Below are 10,970 nucleotides of genomic sequence, written 5' to 3'. Positions count from 1 at the left end.
CACAGATATGTAAACTGCCATATACACAGACTCACACATACACAAACACACACACAGGATCAAACACACATACATGTAAGCTGTCATACATACACACACACAGGATCAAACACACATACATGTAAGCTGTCATACATACACACACACAGGATCAAACACACATACATGTAAGCTGTCATACATACACACACACAGGATCAAACACACATACATGTAAGTTGTCATACATACACACACACAGGATCAAACACACATACATGTAAGCTGTCATACATACACACACACACACACATTCTTACCTTCTTCTGCTGCCTCCTGCATTACACGCATGCTGGCTGTGTGGGAGGAAGGGGCGGGGCCACACTGCCGGCAGAGAGCTGGGCTCACACAGCAGGGGACTGACTGGGAGACGATCCTCCCAAGCTACAAGCAGTAGTGGTTGGTCCCGGGAGAGGGGCCAGCCACTGTAATCATACGGCATCCCAGGTAGGACAGGGGTTTCTGGGGACTAGGAAACCCCCCCCCCTGGGTGCGCCCCTGAGCCTCCTAAAACACAATAAACAGAGTACTCTCTGGTGGCTAGTATACAAAACAGAGCAAATTCTTGTGGCAACTCTGAGCCAATTATGTTACTTACTATACAGAGCATTGCACATTCTTGGGGCATTTATAAAACAAATTGAGACAAATCTGTTGGCTAATATATAAAGCAGAGTTCATTATGATGTATGTCAAGCAGAGCCAATTGTGGTGGCAATTATATATTGTATAGTCCATTCTGGTGACTAGTGCCTTGTAAACTTCCAGTATCTTAGCTAGAGCAAATCAGACTTCCAATCTGGTGGTTAGTGTTATTAATATTATTATTAATATTATTATTATTTTTATTATTGTAGATTTATAAGGCTCCACAGCGACGTACAGAAGGGAAAACTGGACATACATAAAACAGGGATATACAAGTCAAACAAAATAAATGCAGACATGAAATAAATGGTATGGAGGACCCTGCTCATTAGAGAGCTTATATTCTAAGTGGAAGAGGGCAGAGCTGAAAAAAAATGAACAAGTGTGGCTCAGAGTGGAGATTGGGACAGTTGTGAAGGTAAGCTCTAAAAAGAGATGCGTTTGTCAGAGAGCATCTAAAGATTTGAAGGCCGGGGGATAGCCTGATTGAACGTGGTAGGGAATTCCATAAGTGGGGAGCAGCACTGGAGAAGTCTTGTAGGTGGGAGTGAGAGGTGGTTACCAGAGAGGAGACAAGGTTGAGTTACAATCTGGCTTTTAGTGGATAGTAGGACTTCCCATCTGGTTCATAGTGTTTAACATGACTTTTTACTTGGTGGATAGTTTATAGCAAGACTTCCTACCTGGTGGCTTTTGTGTCTCAGGACTTCCTTTCTAGTTGCTAGCATCTAGCATGATCCCACATGGTGACTTGTGCATTATAAGACTTCCCACGTGGTGGCTGGTCTGTAGCAGACTTTCCAACTGGTGGATAATGTGCAACAGAACCTCAGAGCATATAACACAACTTTTACTTATGATTGCAAAGATTATGCTTCACCATGTTCACATAGTTTTCCAGTCTAGGCCAGGACAGATGTTTTTAAATAACCCAATAACTTTTTTGATACCTTTCTTAAATGAATGTTTTTCTATCTGCAGGGTCTTCTAAAACAGATTCTAGTTCAAGGATGTTTAGTTTTAAATCATTGAGTCTTTCTAATGAGCTTATATCTTCAATTTTTGACTATTGTTTTTGTTTTTGACATAAGCTTTTGACCCCTGAACGTGCCTATTGTAGTCTCCAATACAGAGATTCTTCCCTGTTCATTCCTCATCATACATTCTTCACCACTCATCACATGACTCATGAACTATCACTCATCACATATCATTCACCACTTGTTATAGTCGTCACTCCACACTCTGCTTAAATGACAAAGGATGATGTTTGACTCAGACCAATGATAACGTCCTTAAAAGGACACTATACTCAACAAAATAAATGACAGTAGGATGATCGACAATTTGTTATCACAAAAGTCACAAATTCTGTAACTGTATATACACTATATAAACAAACGTATTCAGACGCTTGACCATTACACCAACAGGGACTGTAATGACATTGTACTCAAATGCATATACTTTAATATGAAGTTGGTCCCCTTTTTGCAGTGATAACAGCTTACACTCTTCTTGGAAGGCTTTCCACAAGATGTTGGAGTGTTTCTGTGGGAATTCATTCTGTAGAGCATTTATGAGGTCAGGCACTGATTTTTGATGAGAAGGCCTGGCTCGCAATCTCCGTTCCAGTTCATTCCAAAGGTTTTCCATGTGTTTGAGGTCAGTGCTCTCTTTGGGCCAGTCAAGTTCTTCCACACCGAACTCATCAAACCATGTCTTTGTAGTCCTTGCTTTGTGCACTGGGACACAGTCATGTTGGAATAGAAAAGGGCCTTCCCCAAACTGTTGCCAAAAAGTTGGAAGCATAGCATTGTCCAAAATGACTTGGTATGCTGAAGCATTAAGATTGCCCTTCACTGGAGATAAGGGGCTTAGCCAAAAACCCTGAAAAACAGCCCCATACCATTATCCCTCCTCCACCAAACGTCACAGTTGGCATAATGTAGTCAGACAGGTAACATTCTCCCGGCATCCGCCAAACCCAGACTCGCCCATCTGACTGCCAAACAGAGAAGCGTGATTCATCACTCCACAGAACACGTTTCCACTGCTCCACAGTCCAGTGTCGGTGTGCTTTACACCACTCTATCTGAAGCTTGGTCTTGGTGATGTGAGGCTTGCATGGAGCTGCTCGGCCATGGAAACCCATTCCATTAAGCTCCCACCACACAGTTTTTGTGCTCACATTAATGCCAGTGGTAGCTCGGAACTCTTTAGCTATGGAATCAGCAAAGTGTTGGCGACTTTTACGCACTATGCGCCTTAACAGTCGTTGACCCCGCTCTGTGTTTTTATGTGGTCTTTCGCTTTGTAGCTGAGTTGATGTTGTTCCTAACATCACTTACAGTTGACCGTGAAATATTCAGCAGGGATGAAATTTCACGAACCGTCTTTTTACAAAGGTGGCATCCTATCCCATTACCACGCTTGAAGTCACTGAGCTCTTCAGAATGACCCATTTTCTATCACAAATATTTGCAAATGGAGACTGCATGGCTAGGTGCTTGATTTTATACACCTCTGGCAACGGGTTTGATTGAAATACCTCAATGTAATAATTAACAGGTGTGGCCAAATACTTTTGTCCATATAGTGTGTAGGTATAGAATAGGACTTACATTTGTATGATCTACTGGTCTGAGTTCTGAAAAAACTATCACATTATTTGTAGTGAATGCTGTTTCCAGGCAGGATTTTTAGTAAGCTTCATAACATAAAAATTCATCTCATGAACATTTGCCAGGAAATGAATTAAACCTCTCGGCTTATTGCCTCACAAAAGCAACAGAACTTTTACTTGATCTTGTCCATAAATTATTCCTGTCCTGTATGAAGTCATTTAATGTGTCAGAGCAGAAATACATCTTCTGCTGTGTTTCTTTCCTAATTTAGAGCACTCCAGTTCATCCGACAAATCAGACGCGTGTATAAAATCCAGGAAGGTCTGAAAGATTGACCTTCCACCTGTTGTTTATGGATTACTGGAGGACTCCCATCATAAACTGACGTGCAATGATCCTCAAGGATTCATTAAGTGTGATCGTTATGACAAACTGATCTCTTTAAGCAAAATTGGGGACCAAGAACCTACAAGCAGCTCAGATGGGCAAAACCTTTCAGTAAATTTGAATTTCTATAAACATCGTTGTTTCGTGGTTGGCGAGCCGGTTGGCAATGGTCTCACTGATAGTTTACCAGGTAGAGGTAAGGGAAGAGAAACTTGAGGGATCCACTTATTATTAAATGGCCAGGGGAGAGTGAATATATATTAAGTCTCCATGTAGACAACCCCTGTTGTCTGGTGTATTATAACACTTGTCTGATTAATTAAAACACACCAGAGTATGGTGCATTAGCACCCCCCTCAGGGCCGGATTAACCATAGGGCTAACTGGGCTACAGCCCAGGGTCCTCGGGCATCCAGGCGGCCCTTGAAAGTGCTCAGCAGCAGTATTGATCGGTCAGGGGCGGGGGCGCCCCCGGCGCGATCAGTGCTGCTGAGTACTTTCACTGCGTTCCTTCCCCGGCGCGCTGTAGTCTCCTTACTGAGGAGATCTCGTGAGTCTCACTCTCACAAGATCTCCTCAGTAAAGAGCGTACATCGCACGGGGAAGGACTGCAATGCCAGGAGAAGGAGGTAAGTGCCTTGGGGGGGGCTCGGCTAGGATCAGGAATCAGGGATCAGGATTCCTCACAGGGGAATGGAGGCCCCCTTAGCCCAGGGGCCTCCATTCCCTTAATCCGGCCCTAGCCACCTACACACATACACACACGCACACACTACATCATATGTGTGCATGTGGCATGACTAGAGCCAGGCAGCTCCTTTATAGCTAATGTCTAAAAGAACCCTGCCACATCAGTAAATATAAATGACTTTTTATAAACTTAAAGCATATTTTAAAGGGGTTGTCTACTTTTGCACTAAATGTATCTTACCCACCTGTTTAAAAAATTGGGGATCCCCAAGTTTCTCCCATACCTCAAGTCAGGTAACTGATCGCTCTGTAGCTCGCTCTGCTCCCGGCTTCAGGTCATGGTGGTGGACACCAGGGGATGGCCCCTATTTGTTACGCATTAGGGGGGTATCAAAAAGTGCACAACCCCTTGTCAAGACTTTTTAATTTGAATCAATAATAAAAGCCCAATCACTGGGATCCCACATCTCCTTCTTGTAAAGAGGGCGGGACCTCGATTATACAATATGTATTGTAATGCCTCGCCAGATGGATCCTGAAAATGTGATTCGTGTCAACATGGCCCCACCCCCCTGCTGCACGCTGACATGATAACGTCATTGCCCTTTGAACATCCCCTTCTGTCCATGGCCTACACTATTAAAGGGGCCATAAATTGCACTGATGAGATTTATTCCGTGCGAAACAGTTGTCTGCAAGTTGTCTTTGCAGCTCTGCATCTCTGGTAATATCTATACAGTCTAAGGGGGAGATTCAATTGCCGATGATGTGGTGCACAAACATCACCGCAATGTCCGGTGCACACATTGCCGGCCTTTCCGGTAGGAATCTCCGCTCATTTTTCTGCGTGCCTCTATGGGGGTGTGAGATAAAATGAGTGGATATTCCAGTCATAACATCAGCGCGATGTGTCTCTGTGGACATTCCGCAGACACCTCGCGCCAAATCGAATCTCCCCCAAAACATCAGTACTGTTACCATGTTTGGACACAGTAGAGCTTTTTTCATGTCTTCGCCACTTAATGATGATACTTATACACTATGAATACCTTCTGTTTTACGAAGATGTTTACTGAACTGCTTCTCAGAGATAGAGACACAAGCAGACATTATGTTTCTCTGATTGGGGCTGTCTTTATCACTTTGTTCAGCCCGGTAATAAACAATAGATAATGAAGAAGAGGGAAGAGAGAAAATGTTAAATCCATTTCACCAGTCAACGTGAGGAATGTGGAGCCGCGTGTTTCTCTAAAGGGCTCTTTATTTCACATGATGGGTCATGTTTCTGGTAAAACGGACAGGAAATCAATAGGAAGAGTAAGAAATTTAATAAAAAATAGCCTCTTCTCTTAAGTGAGCTGTCTCGTCTCTTCATCATTGCCATAAACAAACTTCTTGTAACCAATAGATGCGACCGAATATGTGTTTTTTACAGCACCTGTTACACAGAGGTGCTCAGACTACAACAAGCAGGTACTATCCATTCACGCTCCGAGCCAAATATCTTCCAGTAACATCAGCACAGAATCCATTCATCAAACCTGCTATTTTTCTGGACACAGAAGGGAGATAATGCGATCTTCCAATATAAGTACAGAATACATTCTCATTTTAAATTGTAAGAACAGAGAAGGTTTGAAATTAAGGAGGACCTGTCACCTTTGTGACAGGTCTTCTTTTGTTAAGTTCAGGCTACTTAGAGCCTGAATCAGAAGACATGTCCCCTTCCCTCTATGTGACTCCCCAAGAGACATATACAGAGCATACCAAGCGGCAATCTGTATCTCCCCCACCGGTCCCCAGCACTACACGAACATTTCCCACTGGCAGAGAGTGCTAATGTGGAGCAGGGGGGTGTACCAGTTGTAATTAGCATGCTAGTCGCCTGTATCATATGCTAACCAGCTCAATTTGCATGCTTAACTGCCTCATTAGCATGTTAGTCACTCGAGCCAGTGAGCCTCAGGTGAATACAGGACAGGGGGGATGGGTGTGAAGATGAAGTGACCTATTGAGAATGGTGACTTCTCAATAGATCACTGACATTTGCGTAGATGCTTGATATGCAGCGCACAAGTAGGATGCCCAAGGTTGATTTATGCTGGGCTCGTTCTCATGCAAATTTACGAATGCATTCAGAAATAAATGGCAGAACCTTAGTAAATAAATACAAAATCAATACAGTTGGATGACATGGGCCCCCCTAAAATCTCAACTACCAGCCCAAGCTCTAGACAGTCTGACCTGTTTTCCACTAAGGCAGGGGGGTCACAAGAATTGACTTCTCTTGTTAGAGTGGAAACCAGCTACAGGTTAGAAAACCTTGACTGGTTTGCTCTATTAACAATAAAACCCACACTTAGTGGTCCGCTTGTCAGAGTGGACCCAGATCGGGCTGGTCACCATGGGCCTGGAGCCTCTTTAGATAGGACACCTGCAGAAATATAGTGTATCCCCTCTGAAAGACTAACAGCTCCACCCTGAAAAATTCTGGTCTTCCTGGCCACAGCGGGTTGTGGGTGCTGGTATAATGAGGAATAGTGAACCACCTGGAGTGGCAAATTTGCCACCCCCAGGAAGTCCCAGTATAATGGTAAACGTCCAATAGGACAACATTCTATTATACTCTAAAACAGTATTAAAATCTAAATAAAACACAGACATGAAAACATAGAATTTGATGGCAGATAAGAACCATTCTGCTCATCTAGTCTGCTCATTTATTATCCATGAAACTCTTAGACCATATTTGATCCATTACTTTTTTTCAGATTTAGGACAACCTTATGCCTATCCCACGCATGCTCAAATCCCCCATTATAGCCTCTATTACCTCCTTTGCATTACCCTTTGGGCGAAATTATTTTTCATCACATTTCCCTCATGCTACCATTAAGTACCCTCAATTTTAAGTGCATGTCCCCTTGTTCTAAAAGTTCTCTTCCTCTGAAGAATGTTTTCCTTCTGCCCTTGTTAAGCCCTTTGATATATTTGAAAGCTTCTATCATAGCTGCCCTCTCACCTCTCTGCTCCAAGTCATATGTGTTCAGTGCCTTTAGTCTTCCTGGTAAGTTTCCTGATTTAGACTATGCAACATTTTAGTAGCTCTTGTTTGCACACAGTATTCCAGGTGGAGTCGCACCACTGACCTTCAGAGTGACCTCACCACCTCTCCCTTTCTGCTATTGACTCTTCTCCATATGCAAGCTAGCATCCGACTCGCCTTCTCCATTTCTTTGTTACATTGTTTGCCTGCCTTTAAGTTTCTTGAAATAATGATTCCTAGATAATTTATCTCATTAATAGTTGACACTTTAGAACCATTAAAATTATATTCAGCCTTTAGGTTCAGAACCTTTGAAAACCTCTCCCACCTCTGAATGCATCCCAGATACTACAGTTCTCTGTTGTCGATCCTTCATCCAACGTCTAATCCATTCAGCCACACTTTGAACCCAATAACAAGCTTTCAATTGTATCTAGCAATCTTTGGTGTAAGACAATTGAAAGGTCCTAATAAAATGTAGATATTCAAAATTCATAGCTACAAATTGAACTATTACTTTGCTCATCCAGACAAAAAAGTTAATCAGATTTGTTTGATATGATCTCCCCTCAGTATAACCATTCTATTCTTTCTTTCTACAGTATTTCCATAAATTTTCCGTGTTGGGCGCTAAATCCTGAAGAAAGAAATACAGACACTTATCCTGCCGACAGGCTAAATGCCGCTAATTCTTTTTCCCAACACTGATAAAATGCCGACATTGTGATTGCCAACAGTCACAATGCCGACATTAAATCGGCAATACCAGCAGGTCCAGCGGCTATACAGCGGCTGAAGCTGCCGGCAGAAAACAGTCTTAAAAAAAATAAAATAAATGTAAAATATAAAAGTGTCCACTCCCTCCCCAGTCATATTAACACCAGTGCTGCCAGTCTAGTCCCCCTGCCATGATTCCAACCAGCCCCAGGCTGGTCAGCATGGGGCTGGATTCCCTTGGGAGCTGGGTTCTGCAAAAAAAATGCGGGCCCCCTCCCTTGGGGTACCCAGGCCCGTACAGACAGCTCTAGGGCTCTTCCCACACCACTAGGCTGACAGCACTAGGGTTAATATGACTAGGGAGAGCGGTTTTTTTACATTTATTTATTTATTTTTAAGATGGCATTGTGACAGTCGGCATTATCATTATCAGCAATCACAATGACGGTATTTTTTCTTTGTTGGGGAAATTGAAATACCGCTATTTAGCCTGTCGGCATTTTCATGTCGGCAGGATAAGTGTCAGTGTTTCGTGTTTCTTCTGTCGGAAATATGATTACCCCCAAATTTTTTCTTCTTCTAATGCCGGACTCTGTAGCTGCCAGACTCTTTGCTTCCAATTTTTTGCAGCAGGACTACATTTGCTCTTTTCTAGTCCTCTGGAAAATATAATAATGGTAGATAATAATATTAAAATAGAATAAGGACATGATTGTTAAATAATTATTTATCGAGACACAAATTCCTCAAACCATTGTTCACCAATTTACTAATGGAAAAATATTATTCTGGTATTCCAAGCAAGGCAATTTCTACTTGTAATTCAAAGTGAGGCCCTGTACACACAAAATCCCAGTTTGCATAAGTGCATTAAATCAAGCCCATTATTAAGGATAGCTCGTACTCTAGATGGGTCCAGCTGATTTGTACATGTGTAGCTCTAATCCATGCAAACCTTTGTAACATCTGTCATAATAGGCAGAAAACATAAAGTATACAGCATAAGCCTCTACAATTTTTAGCAATATAAATTATCCTCCGTTGCCTTCACTATGAATTAATCTGATTCAAAGTAACCAATCAGAGTCAGAATAAGTTTTGAATAACTATTCTATTAGAACCATAGTTGCCTAGTCTCCCGCAATGTCCGGGAGACTCACAAATTTCTAGCAGTTCTCCTGGACTCCCATCCCTAGTGAAATGGGTGGAGGTGAATGGCGTCATCCTGGGCCCACCTCCCAAGCTGCAGCATTGCACAACTGAGGCTGGGCTTGGGGGCCCACGGGCTTGGCCACGCCCCTTTCTCCCTCACTCAGAACCCGGATCTAAAATCTGAACATTCTAAAATGATGGCAAGTATGCTAAGAACCTAGACTTAACTAGAATATTTTTAGCCTTAAAAATTGTAGGGTAGATTCAACCGTTTTCTCTTTAATTCTTTGTTATAAATGTTTTTTTTAAGAAAGAGCTAAACAAATGTATTGCTAGTTGCCCTTTAACTAAAAGCTGTTTAGATGACAGACATATTTTTGTAGCATAATAGCTATAAATCCGCAGAGAACGATCCAATTATTTCATATGTTTTAGCTAGCAAAATGTGATTTTAATTGTATTAAGAGTAGTTTCCAATATATTTAAACACGCCAGTTGGAGCCATACATAAACTGCTCTTTTAATTAAGTAAACTTGCGAACAGGGAATTGCCCAAACCAAACCTTACTCATTTTAATTGTTACCATTCGATATTACACTGTAAAAATATTTCCCAGTACTGTGTGATAGATTTTCATTTAGAATCTGTTATCTTTTTTTTTTTTTTTCTAATTGCTAAAACTTTCATGAAATAGTTCAGTCTTTGGCTAATTAAACTGTGTGCAAATAATGGTTAGGTGGACTCTGAAGGACTTTTGTTAATATGATAGGTCCTTTTCCTTTTAATCAAATAATTTGCAAACTACTCAAATTCATAAGGTTGCATAATCAACCAAGTCTATTATTTTATTCCGCTAACACTCCCCCCCCCCTTCTTCTTTTTTTAGCACTTCAGGAAAGTGTTGCGATGAACCCATTAAAGAAAAGCTTTTCTTCAAGTGGGTCGGGGTGATCAAGAAAAATTAAGCTCCTAATAATTGGAAAATCAAAAGAAATTTGGACAAAATGACTCTCCGCATCACAGATTTTGTTTACTGGTGGGTAATTAATTCTCCACATATGTTGGGAACATCTGTCACACTGACCTGCGCGCCGGTTCTGTGAAACGACTGCTGTGTTGTTCTTCCACAGGTCATTAGCAGATTCCCTAAAAAAATAGACTCCCGTTTTTCATCCGCTGGGCAACTTAAGGTGGATTCGGTCTTCTCAACTTATAGAACGAGGTGGTCTTTTTTTTTTACCTCTAAGAAATAGAGTATCTATAACTACTATAAATTTACAAAAGCTACACCACTGTAGCATTTGAAAGGGCGTTTTTATTTGGTATAATAGCTAATTTTTCAAGACACTTGCTTGACATGATGAACAGAATGGTGTTTTCAAAAGTTATCTTGAAAAATTAAAAAAATTCTATGCTTTACTTTTTGCAATATTTTTTTAATACGTTACAGGAAAAGTTGATGAAAATTATGCAGCACAATTAATTGCCAGATTTAGCATTTTAAATCTATAAATGAGATGTTTGCCTTAATGGCCAATGTTAAATTAAGATCTTCATGAGGCTGGAGGTAAGACTTATGTTGTCTGATATGGTGGAAATAGAGAACTTTCTCCTAAATTAGGGACCCGGAGCTTCAAGTCTGTCTTACTTCATTTTTTTTCCA

General features: G+C 41.4%; 1 long non-coding RNA gene across 1 annotated transcript; it reads left to right on the top strand.

The window, feature by feature from the left end:
- The first annotated feature begins 381 nt into the window (after positions 1-381).
- Positions 382-10,658, top strand: LOC142143042 (uncharacterized). The gene is made up of 3 exons (XR_012689475.1): positions 382-486; positions 897-1,105; positions 10,194-10,658. It is a non-coding gene; the product is annotated as an uncharacterized LOC142143042 (long non-coding RNA).
- The last annotated feature ends 312 nt before the right edge of the window (positions 10,659-10,970 follow it).

This window comes from Mixophyes fleayi, chromosome 3 (assembly GCF_038048845.1).
Source record: "Mixophyes fleayi isolate aMixFle1 chromosome 3, aMixFle1.hap1, whole genome shotgun sequence".
In the NCBI taxonomy this organism is placed as follows: domain Eukaryota; kingdom Metazoa; phylum Chordata; class Amphibia; order Anura; family Limnodynastidae; genus Mixophyes; species Mixophyes fleayi.
Note: the sequence above shows the minus strand (reverse complement) of the source record. Positions and strands in the feature narration are given on the sequence as shown.